Below are 17,105 nucleotides of genomic sequence, written 5' to 3'. Positions count from 1 at the left end.
CGATCATAATCCTCCTCCTTGTACTAATATTTTGAGTGATGGTCTTCTTTTGTGAATTCGAAAGCTTGAACCCTAAGATGTATTGCCAAATCTTGTGGGGCAAGATCCCTCTTTCCTTGCAAAAGCACAGCCCCTTTACTCCTCAGTAAAGCTACAGAGGCCAGTAGAATAAAAGCCAGGCCCCAGTGTTTCCCTGGATCCAGGTCCACAGCCTGCAAATGAACTTTTCCATACCAACATAACAACAAGGACGGTAGGTTAGATATACATCAAGTGTCCTATCTAAACAGATAATTAAATTTAAAAGATGCATAACAATACGTCTGTGCTTTTAAACCAGTAGATTTTTTGTGGTTTCAAAGTTTTTTCATTCAGTATTCTTGGCAAAATAATGTTTATAGAACAGATAAAGGCAAGCAGCAAGCTGTAAATAATGGATGTCTAGAAAAGCTGTCTTAAAAACAAGTGTACCTGTGAGGAACAATTGGCAGACTGTTGGGACTTTTATGGATAATTACATTACACAGGCTCTCATGATGTCAGATGCAATAGAATAAATAGGCTGCTCAATTTGGTGTTCCCTATAGTCAGCTAGAGCTATCTGGGAGGCAACTCTTCATTTTTCTGGTTTGTGTGAAAATTATGCCTTTTTGTCAGGAGCTCCTTACTTTGCAGAGCACCACACCACCCAGCAGTTGCTCATAGCAGCTGTAAATTGATTTTGCCAAACTGTCAGTGTGGGAACACTGGTGCTTCCCTTGCCTTGCTCAGCCCTAACTCCTCCAAAGCCCTGAGCTTGCCACAGTGATGCTTAGGATAGACCCTACAGCTGAAGGTCTTAAATATACCAGTCATCACCTCTCACCCTGTTGCTGCACTCTGTGGTTGATGGTGCTCTGCACCTTGCAGAGGGAACTCAGGATCTCTCAAGACTGAGTATCTACTTTGTTATTTTCCTGTGGATCCATTGAAATTCTGCTGGGATTTTTTGGGGAGAAGAGGTGGTTTGGTTTTGGGTGTTAGTTGTTTGGGGTTTTTTGTTTGTTTTGTTTTGTTTTGAGTTTTTGTTGTTGTTGTTGTTTTGGAGAGGTTTAATGTTGTTGTATGGTGTGAGGGTTTTTTGTTTGTTGTGGTTTTTTTGTTTGTTCTGGTTTTTATTTAACAGTATAGGAATATTAGTCAAAAAAATATAAATACATATGGAGCTTATATGCATTTTGTCCTGCCTTGAGCACAGATAGCTCCTCAGGTCTTTCAAGAAAGCATCAAGGGAAAAAAGTGGCAACTCTTGAGCTGCTCTGAGGTAAGGACTTTCTTGGAGAGGCAAATTTCAGGCCCATGCTTCTCACTGTATAGTCCCCTGCATGCCACAGTGGTGGACATCTGTGATACAAAGGTGGTGCTGGTCAGATCTGCATTCAGCTGGGCTCTCCTTCTCACCTGGGTGCTACTAGCAGACTCCTGAAGGGATGCCTATCCCTGCTGGAAGGAAAGTGTAGCATCCAGCTTCAGCTGGAGATCAACCAGTATCTGCTGATGCTTGAACTACTGTTCAGACATGAAAAAGACAGAATTTGGGAGCAGAGGTTGGGATTGATTTTCTCTACAGTGCTCCCTGTTCACACAAGAGAGGGATGGCAAACTGACAAGCAGCACTTCCATGGACTTTTTGTCCCAGCTTGTCCAACGTGGTCATGCCATCATGAGGTGGAGGATCAGCTCTTTCCTATCAAGTGTCTCCATCTCTTTGAATGGAGACTGAGTCTGATGGACTAGAAACAAAATGGACCTTTAACAATGGAGTATTTCACTGCATTTATGGACACAGCTTGAAGCAAGTGGATTTTTCAAGAAGTGGGATGAGGAGAGTACTGGTGAGGTATTATTGATTTGCATTTTTTTTCACTTGTGTATTTTTCATTCCTCCTCTACCCCCCATCCCAAATCTACAAGCCAAGTGCCAGTGCATGGGATAGACCTGCCAACAGAGAAATATCCCAGTTTGCTCAATATTTACCAGGAACAGAATCTTGCTTTAGCCATTTATGGTTGTCATCTGAGGCAGAGAGCAAAATAAATGCAGCCATCTTTCAGAGTCTGCTTGAGGAGCCGGTCATTTTATGTTGTAATGATGTGTGCATTTAATAAAGATACAGAGTATTCTAAGGAGAGTAAAACTGCACTCGAATCTTAGAGGCATACAGACATTAAGAATGAAGATTTCATTTAATTGTGGCTTGCTGCTGTGCACAATTTACCAAAATGGCTGTAAACTGCTATTGAACTGTAACATCTAAAGATGTCTAAGTGCTTGGATAATTTGTGGTTTTTTCCTCCTTTGGAAGATAGTAATAAAATACCTAGAAAATAGGAAGAAAATAGTGCATCGAGGCCTGCAAAGCAAAGAGGGAATTAGTCCCTTGCTCAAGGGCTCTAATACAAACAACATCCCCAGGAGAGGCACACCTCGACCCCCTTACCTTTACCATTATAAATAAATAAAATAATGGGCTTTCATCCCAGAGAGATGCAGTCCAGCAGTACCGGTGCTTTTGTAAGTGTGTGCTCCCTTTAAGGAAGTTTCCATAGGTAAGTTGTGGGCTTAGCTTTCTCTAATTGGATTTTACAGGCCTCTTAAAAGTAGTGTGTGATCCCTTCCTCTCCTTAGCCCAAATTCCACAGCCAGAGGTAAAACCCAATGGCTTCAGTTGCATGGGATTTTTGTCCACAGTTGAATCCCTTTATTGCTACTTAATGCAACTCTGAGGGTCTTGGCTCTGCTTGGGTGGCCCGGGGAGCTCCCTTTGATCCCTGCCCATTAGTGGAATCCCTCGGGAATCAGACCAACACCCAGTGACTTGCCCATGATGATTACCTGGCTGAAACACCTGAGCCCTGTGGGACTGACAGAAGCATTTACATGTCTTCAGTGTCTCCTGTGGGGTCTTTGGTTCAAAATTGCTATGACAAGATATAACTTGATGGAGCTGACAGGGGTCTGAGTACAAAATGCAGAAGAGGCACACCCTGGCATAGCAAAGAGAGCCTCAGCTGATGATGAGAAGGCATGGCATCCAAGGAACTGGACAGCACTGGCTTCCTCAGAAACAGAAGTCGTTCTAGTTGTAGATAAGATAAGAGTTGGAGAATATTCAGGGAGCTATTCAGGAGCGGAGTTTGGGAGGAGCACAGACAGCAGAAAAAAGTGGGAGAAACCAGAAGGAAGATTCTGTGAAAGGAGTGCTGAGTTTTATTCAGACTTTTCTTATGTACAGGAGGTTTTGTTTGTTTGTTTTGGGGTTTTGTGGGTTTTTTGTTTTGGCTTGGTTTTTTGTGGTTTTGATGCAATTTGTGATAATATTTGTGTCCACTGGGCATGGCAAGCATTAGTCCTAGCTGCAGAGATTTTGTTAGGCTAAGTAATGGGCTTCTGTTCCTTGGATGGGTAAATGAAGGATACCCAGCAGCCAGCTCTCTATGGGAATGGAGCATGGGGAGCAGAGATTTTACAGATTGCAGTGTTATAGCATCAGTGTTGACCTACGTGCTTACAGAGACAAAGAAAACTGGCAATTGGGTAATGTTTATCAAAGGTATTGTGTTGAAGCACAGTCTCAAGATTGGGGATTATTCATATTAATAGAAAGTGTAATCTACCTCTAGGACATAGCAAATAAGTAAGGTTCATAGCTATTATTACCTCCAGATACATTCAGTGTGAGTATTTCACACTGAAAGTTATCTTGCATTCATGTAAATTACATAGACTAGAAAATACTAATGCTCTCCCCAAGATAACAAATGTAAATGTAAACTATTCTAATCTCGTGGTGCTAATGTGTCTAGGGAAGGTTTATTACACTACGAAATCTAGATGAATCACAGAAGTGGAATGTTGGAAGAAATTGCCAGGTAATGATGTCTTCAGCTGTGTACTCAGGCAGGTGGATGGCAAACTGCAGAAATTAAGAACTCACTCTGCCACGAAAATCCGTCTTTCAGCCCATAATCCGGAGGCAGGACTGTCAACTTTCCTCTGGATTTGCCAGTGGGATCAAGGAAGCACAATAGATTCTTTCTTTTATTTCTCTTTACCTTCAGAATTTCATTTTGTGTATTTTTCTTGCTATTTGTATTGTGTTGCTCATCTCTGACACGTCTGCTAGCAAGGAATGAATAAATAAAGCCAAATGAGCTGAATGAGTTGTCTGAGGAGTAGTGTGACATTTACTTGAAAAATCATTCAGCAGTTGTTTGAGACAGCAAAGAAAGCTGAGGAAAGTCTGTTGCCTATTTATAGAGGTGTTCTCAGCACCTTTCAGATCGGTCTGCAGTGGCTCTCCCATTTTGCCCACATGAAAGTGGGAGAACTTGTAATTTTTGCCAGCCAGCTGTGCAGCCATCCATTAGCCAGGAAGGCTGCTCCAGAGCTCAGGGGAAAGATTAAAAAATTATTTTTATTAGCTTAACATGCTACTTTCTAAAATGAGTTTTTCACTTAGTTTAACCCAGGGCCTGAGAGTTCAGAGCTCACAACCCCTGGCCACATTGCAAAGTAAAAGAATGCCCTGCCAGACGCTGAAGCCAATTCTTTGTGTTTCTAGTGGAGGTGAAAGGTGCTAGGCTGGCATCCTCGGACAATGAAGCCCTTCACCAGTTTGTGTTGGTTCCCTACAAGGTTTCATTCTAGATTCACCAATGAACCACATTGCTGGCCAAAGGGGCTACCCCAGAGGTGCCTGAATAATTCTGTCAGCTCAGCTGACTCGGTCCTTTGCCACCTGGAAACTGACAGAGTTGTTAACAGAATTTCTGGTCATACTTTTTATATTGTAGCCAGCAGCTGCCCAGGACTGCATGCACCCCATAGGGTGCTTCACACAGGCCCCAAGCAGCTGTCAGATGGTGACATTGTACTGTCACTGCTGTGCTTGACCAGATTTGAGACAATAACCTTGAAAGCTAAGGCTCAGTATGGATTTCCAACTCCTCAAAATATGGAGAGTGATAGAAGAAAACTACTTTTAGAGAAGACTGAAAGGCAAGTGCGATGAAGAATGAAAACATTGATTCCACTTCTAAGTGCTCACTTAGTTAGCAAAAATGATTGTCCCCCTCTCTTATCTGATGTTCAAATAGTCATGATTTTCTAAGCTTGGCCTTGTATGAGAAGATACAATATTTGAGCTTTCATATGAGCAAAATGGCAAAGAACAAGGACTGAAGCTTGGTTTGTTGAAGTCAATGGAGTTTTGCCATCGATATTCAATTGAGGCAATTTTCTTCCTCAGGCACAGCATGAATCAAGAATAAGGCATTAGTCCTCTGATTTAATTTTTTTTAAGGCATCTGCCGTTCAGAAAATATATTTATCAATCTGGGACTTTAACCAAAAGGAAGAGGTTTACAAGCAACTAAAGCATATTCTTTCAAGATTTACAAAACGAATAAACTAGCAAACCCAGTATTTATCCATGAATAACTTTAGCTAGAAAAAAGGATGAAACAGAAAAACAGAACTGACACTATTTAAAAGATTTGTCCACAATTTTTTTTAAACACTAGGAAGAACTTGCTTTAACAGCAATAATATTTTGAGGTTATTTGTATGGGTTTTGTTTCTGAAAAAGCTGACTCCAACAGCAGACATATATAAAAGAAATAAAAAGAACTTTTTAGTTCTTTACCTTTTAATCTTTATATTACTTTTTACCTTGAATCATCAGTCTATCCTTCAAACTTCTTGATGTTTTTAATAATGATTCTTGTATATTATGTTCATTCTTAAGAACATATTTTCTTCAAATATATCATATTGCATGACTGTTTTTCAGTCTTAGGCTCTTCACAGATACCATTTACTTTGAAGAAGCTTCTAATCCTTTCTTCTCTCATTTCCTCTCTCTTACTGTTTTGACTTCAGAGAGGGAAAGAGGTTTCTTCTTTGACATTTTCCTTGACTGACCCATGAAAATGATGTATGATAGAAGCTTTAAAAAGAAATATGTCTGTTAGTGCCTTTGAAAATCAGTCTCTTTGTTCTTATGGCTGATGTTTTTGTTGCATAGCCAAAATCTGCTATGCATGTTTATTCTCAAGATTCAGTTCCATTCCCTTATTCCACTGCAGTTCTCAAAGTCTGGAGTAGAAGCACCAAACTTGAGGAGTAGGCCAGTGAAAACTTCAGATAGTTTAATAAACCAGAGTGCAAGGTGTTGCAGCTGGATCAGGGTAATCCCAGACATGAGTATGCACCGGGAGAAGAACTTACTGAGTTCTTCTCCCTGCAGAGAAGGGATTTGGTGTTCTGGTGGATGACAAGCTGAACATGAACCAACAGTGTGCACTCATAGACCAGATGGCCAACTGCATCCCAGACTGGATCAAAAGCAGCGCGGCCAGCAGGCTGAGGGAGGGGATTCTCCCCCACTACTCTGCCCTTGTGACATCCCTTGTGACAACTGCATCCAGTTCTGGGGTGTTTAGTGCAAGAAAAATGAGGATCTGTTAGAGTGGGTCCAGAGGAGTGTGGCAAAGATATTCTGAGGGCTGGAGTGCCTCTCCTATGAAGGCAAGTTGAGAGAGCCAAGGTTGTTCAGCCTGGAGAGGACAAGGCAGCAGGGAGATCTCATTTTGGACTTCTAGTACTTAAAGGGAGCTTATCCAAGAAAGGGGAAGGGACGTTTTATATGGGCAAACAGCGATAAGACAAGAGGATCAGTTTTAAACTAAAGAGGAGAGATTTAGAGAGGAAAGGAGAGCCATCAGTGCCCGTAAATGTCTGAATACAAATAGGCTAAGTGGAACAGACAAATTCACATCTGACTGCAGTATGTATAAATTCAAGTTTTCTTGGTGCAGTTATCAAAACAGTCTTTGGTTCACCACAAAGACTGTCTTACTTACAGAAACTGTATGAATACATATTATATATTTGGATTTGTGCTTTTGAGTTATCTTCAAATCACTATCAGTTGATGTTTCAAAAATCATGTTACCACATCATATTTACTTACAGTCAATTTAATTTTAGTAGAACCCGTACATTTCAATGGAACTGCTTTTATTGCATTTGATTACCATCTGCCTTGAGAAGCAACTAGTTTATTGGTCTTAAGAAATCCTTTGATATCAGTAGGATTCAAGACCAATAGAGAGCCAACACCTGGAATTCACAGCCACTGATACCGAACAATTGTGATACCTATTGATAGGCATTAATACCTTTCAAATTTGATAGACTACACCTGTAGGTCATAGAATCGTGGGAAAGAGAATCATAGAATGTTAAAGGTTGGAAGGGAGCTTAAAGTTCAGCTAGTCCCATCCCCTCAGTCCATGGGCAGGGACATCTCCCACTTGACCAGGTTGCTCAAGGCCTCATCCAAACAGGCTTTAAACACTACCAGGATTGGTGGTGTTTAAAGCAGGATCCACAGCCTCCCTGGGCAACCTATTCCAGTGTCTAGCCACTCTCATAGTAAAGAATTTTTTCCTAATTTTTCCCTCTTTCAGTTTGTACCCATTACTACTTTTCATATCACTGACAAAGAGTCCATCTCTGGCTTTACTGTAAGCCCCCTTCAGCTGCTGGAAGGCTGATATTATGCCTCCACACAACCTTCTCTTCTCTAGGCTGAATGGCTCCAATTTTGTCAGCCTGTCTTTGTGCTTCACTCCTCTTACCAATTTTGTGGCCCTCCTCTGGACTTATTTAACAGTGCCATATCCTTCTTGTGTTGGTGGCACCATAACTGTGTGCAGTACTCCAGATAGGGTCTCACAAGAGCAGAGTAGAGAGGCAGAATCACCTCCTTTGACATTTTGGCTACGTTGTTTTTGATGCAGCCCAGGATGTGGTTGGCTCTCAGTCATTTCTCTGCCCACCTGTAGATGTGTCTGTGACTGCCATGACCCAGGTGTATACCTTGCACTTCCCTTTCTTGAACTTCATGATGTTTGCAATGGCCCAAAACTAAAGGGCTTAATAAGAAATTATGGGAAATAATGGTAGCTACTCTTAGGCTAAGAAAATAACAGAATATATTCCAGTTAACAACATTTTTTCCAGAAAAATTATTTTCTAAGTGCACATGAATTTCCTGATAAGTATCAGTATAATTGTTAAAGATCATATAACATGTAAGAGTAATTTTAGCGTCATTAACCACTGATCACTCTGTTTCTTTTCATCCACTTTATATATGTATAGGTAGACAGAACAATTAAAAAGTTATAAAAGAATTCATATTGATTTGGACAGCTCTGATTCAAAGCAGAGCAAAATCCCAGATGGGCAGCAAAATTAAAACTGCACTGTGGCAAAATAAAAAGAAATGTATTAACTTCCTCTTTTTTTGCCCTACTTTTTCTGAAAGCCTGTAAATTAGCTGCTACTTACAGCTCTAATACAGAGCAAAGCATTTGTTATCCACTTAGCAGTGCTACTCATCTCTGCTAGGGAAAATATCAATGTTAGTGCACTTCCACTAAAAAGCACTCAAGAATTTAAAAAACAAAAAGCCAACAACTAAACCAGAAACAATTTAGCTTTGATCTAAAATCCAGCACTTGTATACAAAAGAAATGTAACTTGAAGGTTACTAATGCATTTTCTATGTCACTTCTATTTCTATAGAAATAAAAATAAAGTCACTTCATAGCAAATGCACTTATTACTTTCTCCTGTAGGTAGCTGTGTCCTTTTCAGGAGGACCTAAATTTCTTCCTATTGTTAAGGTTTGCATTTGCTGGGCTTTATTGATAACGTTTCAGTGAAATAATAATGAAATAGCACAACCTAGCACTCACTAGTTGTTTTGTAGGCAGTGTTATCATTCTTTTAAAATCATTAGAACTTGTCACTGAGATGCTGAAAAAACACCTTGAAAGTCTTACATACCTAGAGATACAAGACAATGAGAACTGAGTCCTGAAAAGATGGGATATACCACAACTGCAGGACTTTGTAGGGCTCAGCTCTTTCAGGCTTCAAGCCACATCTTGGTATGCACATATACTATTCACTAAAATAATTGTTTTGTTTCCAAATAAACACTGAGTTTTGGAAGTATTTTTTTTTCTATATATTTTTTTAAGAACTGAAAAACTGCATATGATTGAAGAGAAAGGACTGAAATCATCTCTTAGGACTCCCGTGTCCTAAATCTTGACCTGGGTTTTTATTAGGTTGTACAATTTTTGTTTATTTCACTGATTCAAGATTTATTTAATTAAGATTTATCCTCTTAATTAAATTGTGTGCTTGATAAAACTTCTCAGCTTGAAGGTTTTGGCTCCTAATGTGTTACAGGAAATGTAACTTCCTTCTCATGTTCCCTTCTGCCTGCATGGTGGCTGGGAGAGCCCGCGTGTAGTGACCGGGATTTATGGACTGTGAAGGATGCTTTGCTCCTGGTCTCAGCCGTGGTGCCTCAGCAGGAACATGCCAGCAGGCTGCAGTGCCAGGCACTGCATTCACACAGGCTGTACAGAGATTTTCAGGGTGCTTCCAGGAATGTGATGAGACGTCAGAGATCAGCCTTAAGTCACCATGAACTCAGCAATTCAGATCAAGACGAGATCTGTAGTCATCTGTCATCCTCTCACAAAACCTTTTCCTCAGGATCCCTTTTATGTTAAGGTACCATGGAGGGAATGGGCATACCAGTAGCTACCTGTGTTTCCCAGGAAAGAACTTATTTCCTGTGGTTATAACAAGATCATCTGGGCTGGTCTCTGCAAGCTCAACTAACAGATCAGCCTTCATGTTTAAACAAAGTGAGGTTTGGGTTTTCCCCCCTCATTCACCATTGCTCAATGTGAATTGCACATCATTCTTATTCACAGACTGTACAAACAGGATCAAGCACATGTATCACTTTGAATCCTGAGTGGCCTGCTCCGTTCTGCTCCTCTGAGGATGTTACCTGTTACCTATTCCTCTGAACCATCCTATATCACTTATTTTGTCACTTGCTGATTTTGACTCACAGAGTGCTCCAAGAGCATGGGTAAGTCAGGTTGTATGCATATTCTTTATTTTATTTGAACTATTAAAACACAATCTGTTTTCTCTCTCAGGATACATTACATGGCAAAGCATAAAAAGTCCTAAGTTGAGTATGGTTTCTGAATGCCTCTGTAAGGTTTTTCCCACCGCGTCAAGGACGCCTCTCCATTTTCCTGATGCATTTACAGTTCTCTTTGTTAGGAGCTGAGGCAAAGTCTGTGCAGCAGAAAGGTATACAGACTCCAGCACTTGGATATGACTAAAGGAGAAACTGTTGGCTTCAATGACCTGTTACTGAATGTGCATATCTAGCAATTCACTTCTGTTTTACAGATCATAAATAATGCACATCCCTCAGGTGCACATTCTCAGCCTTGTGTGCTGTTTCAGAATGAGGTACACATATACATAATATGAGCCTAATATGAAATATTATAATGAAAATACAGTCTCTAGCTGACAGAAATGGGTGGCTGTATTGTGGTCAACATCAGAAATCCAATATAACTCCTGTTTGAACAGATATGCAGACACACCTCAGTCTGGATCTGGTATTTTTTCCCACTTGTACAAATGCATCCAAATGAATTCATCACAAGTCTCAACAATGCACATGGACACGAATTTTCTAACAGACAAGTTGTCTTCTGGAGCTGTAACAGGTCACACACATTCCACTTCCTTCCAATGACATGAAGACGTGACGGCTCTGAGCTCAGCAGGCCACAGCCCCCAAGGAAGAGAAACAATTCCTTGAGTTCATCCTCTAGGATCTCCCAGCAAGAGAGCCCATAGGTAGTGATTGATTCCCTTGCCTTCAGCCTATTTACAAGGGAGTGAAAATAAATACCTACTCATCAGAACTAACACTGAAGAATCCGCATGGTCATGTAACCTTCGTTTATTGTTCCAACAAGAGTTGTGGAGTTTTACTGTGGCAGATATCACTGTGAATTATGGTTACTTAACTGGCTCACCAGAGAATCAGCCACTGTTCTCTTTGGAGCTTGGGAATCAGCTGTACAAACACCTCAGGGAGTCTAGTCCCTGCAAAAAATACCTCATTCGGTGGGCACAAGTCATGTTATGCCTACAAGCTGAAAGCTACAGCAGCAGTTTTCAGCTTTTAGTGCTCCAAAATTTTTATTGCTAGTTAAATAAAAGCAAACTGAAGTTTTCATCTCAATGAAGCCTATAATTTTGTGGGACCCAGTGGCTACATTTTTCACATGGTTCTAGGAAGGGAATGAAATCTCTGGACAGCACTTATTAACCATTCTCCTAGGCATTCACTCCATGTTCTGATAAAGATCAGCCTTGGGCTTTCTGGTTATTGATATCAGCCAAAAGGCAGATCTCTCAGATCCAGCAAGCGTTTCTGCTAATATATTTTCCTTCCAACATTAATACTCTTTCTAATTTCAACCTCAAGAAGCAGCAATAAATTGCAATCTGTGGCTCTAGCTTATAAAAGCAGAGTGGACTGTATGAATATGTGTTGGACAGCTTGTCTCAGACTGCTGCAAAATCCAATTTTTTCTGGGATTATTATACCTTCTTTCACTATAGCTTTCCTCACTGGGGGGAGGGGGAGAAAAATAAGGTTGAATGTCCACCCCAGTGTTAGACAAACACTAAATCTTAAATAGCTGAGATGCAATCATTAGATACTATTGCCTATACTATCTAGTGAAATGAACTGGGTACATTTGTTACTGGGTATTTGAACTGATAGGCAGAAAATACTGATGTATCTGTCCGGAAGTCAGTAACTATAAAAGTTACTTCTAAATAGAGTTTTGTGTCTTAATTGCCTTGATTGGGCCAAGTTCTGGCTTCTTCATTGAGCAGGACCATTGGAAACTTGTGATTCTTCTAGTGGGCTATTTCCTCATGGACATCATAACCGTGAGCATTGGCTCAGCCTCCCCACAGACACTTGCCAGGAGAAATGGGTCTGTGCCCTGCAAAGGGAAGGTACAGCCTTGTACCCAAGGTGGGGCAGAGATGATGTTGGTTTGAGACCAGGATACCACAACAAGATACCATTGCTAGCTTTCTCTAGGTACAGTGAAGCCATGTAATCTCTTCCTTGGAGTGCTGTCCGGATGCATGGAGTTTCAAGTCTTAAGCAAATCAATTGAGAGTACACAAAGGCAGGATAGAAAGGCAATAAAAGCACTGAACTTGCTGTTCAGCAAGTCTAATACAAAAAAAAGGACAAATTATTTCTCTGTTTTTAACTTACAATATTCTGAATTAATTCTTAAATAAATGGAGAAAAGTATTGCAGTCCATACAAACAGATTTAAGGAGCAAATCAGACATAGTTTATTACGTGCACTGGCATTGTAAAATCTCAGTTAATTACTGTGAATCATTTGCTTGTTGTGGCCCCTTGGAATTTATGGCACAAAGATCAAGTTTAAACAAATCTTTTTGATCTTTTAATGGATTTTGTAAAGGCAAAGGTAAGAAAATCCGGTCTGTATTTCTACATATTTGAACATTATTAGAATTGAGGTTTTCTTAAGCTGTTGATGTAGAAACGAAAAGGAAATTTCATTTGCATAAGCTACCGAGCAAGTCTCAATCCAAGTATTAAATGTTGTTACACTGCTCTGTGAATGATAATAACCCTTTGTTTCATTATAGAACTGACATCAGTTTTTCTAGATGATAGTAACAGAAATGTTTCAGAAGCAGTTAGTGTTAAACAAATGGTCTGGCTCTTGGGTGACATTAGCTAATCAGATATAAACGAGGGCTTGAAAAATAGGATAAAAACAACTTAATTTGTAGACTGAATATAAGTCAAATGGCTTTTGCTTGCCCTTTATAGTCTGGAGGAGTTTTCTCAGAAACAAGCTAGCTAGATGAAGAAAGAAGACTGTGACATTTGTCTGGATCTGATGATTGTCACTTGAATTTGTATGTACCATATTCAATTTTTATTTTTATTATGTAGATCAAATTTACAGTCTTGGAGCAACTTAAAGGTTGGAACTAGCTTCTGACAATGGGCTACCAAGTCAGCTCATGGCCATGCAGGCATCCTTGAATTAGCCGCCACAAAATTGAAGGGCCAAGACCAGACCAAGAATGTACAATTTCTGGTGTGGAATGGAAGTGGCAGTGGGCAGAAACTGAAACATAGGAAGCTCTGTCTGAACATCAGGAAAACTTTCATTTTACTGCAAGTGTAACCAAACACTGAATATGTTATCCGGGGGCGGGGATGTGGAGTCTCCCTCCTTGGAGATACACAAAAGCCATCTGAACACAGTCCTCAGTAACTTGCTCTAGGCGGCCCTGTTTGAGCAAGAAGGTTGGACCAGATGATTCCAAAGGTCGTTTTCAACCTCAGCAAGTTTGTGACTCTGAGAAGAGGGGTAAGGACTCAGGAAAAGAGCCTGCCTCATTTTATATTGCCTGAGAGCTAGAAACATATAATGATGTAGCTTGGCATAATCCATAGTTCAACCACTTCCTCAGCATGCAAAACTAACCCAGATATCAACAGGTCTGAAGCACCAGCCTTTGGCAGAAGCAAAATTTTCAGGTACAAGCAACATCCCAGCAGCCTGCTACCTTAAGCAGTTACCTGCCCTGCTCATGGCTCAAGACAGTCCAGTCTACCCCTCATTTAGGTTATGTTCTTACACATCCAAATGCTGTTTCTTCTTGAGTGCATGCCTTTTCATAGCCCTGAAGCTCTCCTCCAACTGCATTTTTTACTAGCTTCAGTGCGTCCTCCCTAAAAGATCTCTGCAATCCATTACTGGATAACATTTTTTAGTAGAAGCAAAACTAGAAACATGAGTGACACTTTTTGAAAACTAGAGTAGATACTGCAAATGCTTATCTTGACAAGGTTCAAAGGGTTAGTAAATTTTCTATAACCTGTAATTGGTATCATACTTTCCACAAGCTCATTATATCCACAAGCTCATTATACTACATCTCTGAAAAATGATTTAGTGGTAGACTTGGTAGTGAGAGTAACTCTTGGACTTGATGAGCTTAAAGGTCCTTTCCAACCTAAAAACTTCTCTATGATTCTATGATTTTGTAGCAGATGACAAGTTCCCTTCATGCTGAATCCATGCACACTCCAACAACCACAGTCATAGCACAAGGTGCTGCAACCAACAGAATTTGTGGCTGACGTTTTATAGCAAGCTGCATTCAGATTTGTTGTGCAATGCAAGAAATTGATAAAAAATTGCAAGAATTGTTAAAAAAAATCGATCATTGGGCAGATGTGACCTCAAATTGAGCTTACATTTCAGAGTGTTTTCCACATATTTATTTACAATTCCAAGGAGAGAAAGAATATAATCTATGGAAAGATGCCAAATTGCCCAGTAGATAGTAATTAAATGGTAACAGCAACCAAATTTCTTCATTCCTTAGACACTGTGCAAGCTCAGTTTGGATTCCTGACAGCTATTTTTGTCTGATGATGACAAATATAAGAAATGTCTTTAAGCTGGTCACATCAAAAAACTTCATGGACTGTATGTGGCATCTGATCTATGCACTTCATCAGCTTTGGACCTTCAACACATCTAATTCAGATACATTTCACATTGCACTCAACGTGCCTTTAATGCATCAAAAGGCTGTAAGTGCATCTCAGAGGTAGGAAAAGGGCTAGGAAAATATTGCTGTGTTTGCATTGTGTACTGGTTTCTCAATGTCTCTCATGCCTCTCAAATTTTCTTCCACAGACATCTGCAGTTTTACAGTGATATACCATGAAAGTCCTCATATAGTTAAACTTTATAAATCCTGAACTTAGATATTGAAGACACTGAATATTTACCTGGGTTCAAAGAGAGGCAGGCAAATTAATATCATCTCAAAAGTCATACAAACCATGGACACATTAAGAAGTCCACGTGTTGTGTAACTACGGGTGATAGGTGAAAAAGTAACTGGGAAAAAAATTTAGATACAAATGTCCTACTCTTCTACTCTTCCCTAAGCACCTGCTGTTGGCTATGTCAAAGGCAGAGTGGGAGCTCAGCTGGCTCTTTGGTCTGACCCAGTATGCCTGTGCTCATGCTAAAGAGCTTCATTTATTCAAGGTATTCCTTACTCATGCACTTTGAATTATTCCCTAGTGAATATGTAGAGGACCTCAGTGCCTGTATTAGATGACTCAAGTTTGAAAGTAAGCTTCTACTGCAGGAGCCTTGAGCAGTGGAGAGTTATCACAGCAGAGGAACAGACCTGCTCATTTTGGCCTGTCAATTGGATGAAAGTATACAGGAAATTATTTATCCTGGCTTTTAATTGGTGGCATGAGATATTTTTGCTTTTTAAGCAGTCTCATCCTGCTCCATTTGGACCTGCTGTCAAGGCATATGAGATGGAGCCTGAGTTCTGGGTCTGTCTGTGTGACTCAAAGCTGCAGGAACATTACCCATCAGAGAGAGCATCATCCAGACCAGGGCTGTGATGTGTCTTTCCTCTAGCCAGTATGTCAGCTCCCACACCCAGGTCTAGAACAGGCTCCCCCAGTGATGTGAATTGATAAATATCATCTCCCTTCTATGAGGCTACACAGCAATGAACCAAAGTTTTCTAGCACTGGAAATTCAGATCTAGATATCTGAATTTGAATGTTTGTGACTGTGTCCTTTACAGGAGCTATCTGTAAGCAAATTAATTTAACTTTTTTTAAAAAGTTAATATCTGAGGACAATGAATAGGAAAAATTTAAGCAAGATGACTTAGATGATATTATTCTGGGAATAAAATTCTGCTTAATTGTGATTGGTGTGTTTTAGTAGAAAGACCTTTAAATCATGGTTAATCTGATATAAATTTTATTGCCTCTCCAAGCACTGCAAAATATCAAGGCAGCCTCCAAATATCTCTGAGTAGTTTCAACCATGGATTGCTCTTTTTTTCCCTTAAGTATAGGTTTATTTTTAAAATTTGCTTTCCCTTTGCATTACTTTTACCTACAGAGATCATGTTTTCATATCCTTTTCTGAATGAAGAAAGTGAAAGAAAAAAAGACCGAATTCTCATTGGCAACTGGGGTTTCTTGGGGGAACAAAGAATAAAAAGGAAAAAGGGAGGTAGAGCTTTCCATAGAGGGAGAATATGGCAAGATTTCTCATGAGCATTGAAAAAGGTAAAACATTAATGGAAATCTGACAGTATAGTTCTCTGAAATGGAAAACTTCATTTTCTAGTACCAGTGTAAGTTCTTTGATGAGTGAGGGATTTGCTTTTGCACTCCAAAAAATATTCACAAGTATTCACAAATAGTCTCCAGAGAGGAAGGAAGGAAGGAAGGAAGGAAGGAAGGAAGGAAGGAAGGAAGGAAGGAAGGAAGGAAGGAAGGAAGGAAGGAAAAACAGAAGAATTTTGCTGTTTCTATTTTAGATATGAAGACCTAAGGACAAACCAGTTCCTAGTCTTGACAGGCCCCAAATTACATAGGAAGAGAGGAAGGAAGGGAAACAGCTTTTCAGCTCTCCTGGAAGCAGCTATGATCAGGCTGCAGCATGAGACATGGTGACCTTTTCTTCTATCTTTTTCCCTGGACACATCAAGCTAGCCAGTTCCCTGGAGAGCAAGATAACACGTGTCACCTCAATAAGCTCTGAGATTTATACCCATTTTTTTTTAGTTTATTTAGTTACATAGGGTAATGCGTATTGTTAAGTCATTTGCGGAGCATCTAAATACATGACATCACAGCCTTAACTCTGCACAGCTTTAGCTCTCATGATACCTTTGTATAAGCTGGAAAATAAGAATAATGAGTCATTTTAATATATTTAAAGGGAAGGGGAAGATGAAGGTGCCTGTTTCTGCGGCTTCTTGGAGACAGCCCTGCCACAACCTTGACTCTGCAGGGAAGAGGGTGGCCTGATTTCAGCACAGAGTGGGTGATTCCTTTACTGAGATTGCTGCTGTGGCCAGTCCAGCAATTAATGTCACTGAGGTCAGCAAGCAGGCATGAGGTAGTAATGACTTTCAGTTGCCACTGACCTGCCTGGATCCTAGCCAGAGACCTAGAAATTGAAATTTTTGCAGGCTGCTAGCAGTCCCTTTAGCTCCATTTTAC

Source organism: Sylvia atricapilla, chromosome 3 (genome assembly GCF_009819655.1).
Source record: "Sylvia atricapilla isolate bSylAtr1 chromosome 3, bSylAtr1.pri, whole genome shotgun sequence".
NCBI lineage: Eukaryota > Metazoa > Chordata > Aves > Passeriformes > Sylviidae > Sylvia > Sylvia atricapilla.
Note: the sequence above shows the minus strand (reverse complement) of the source record.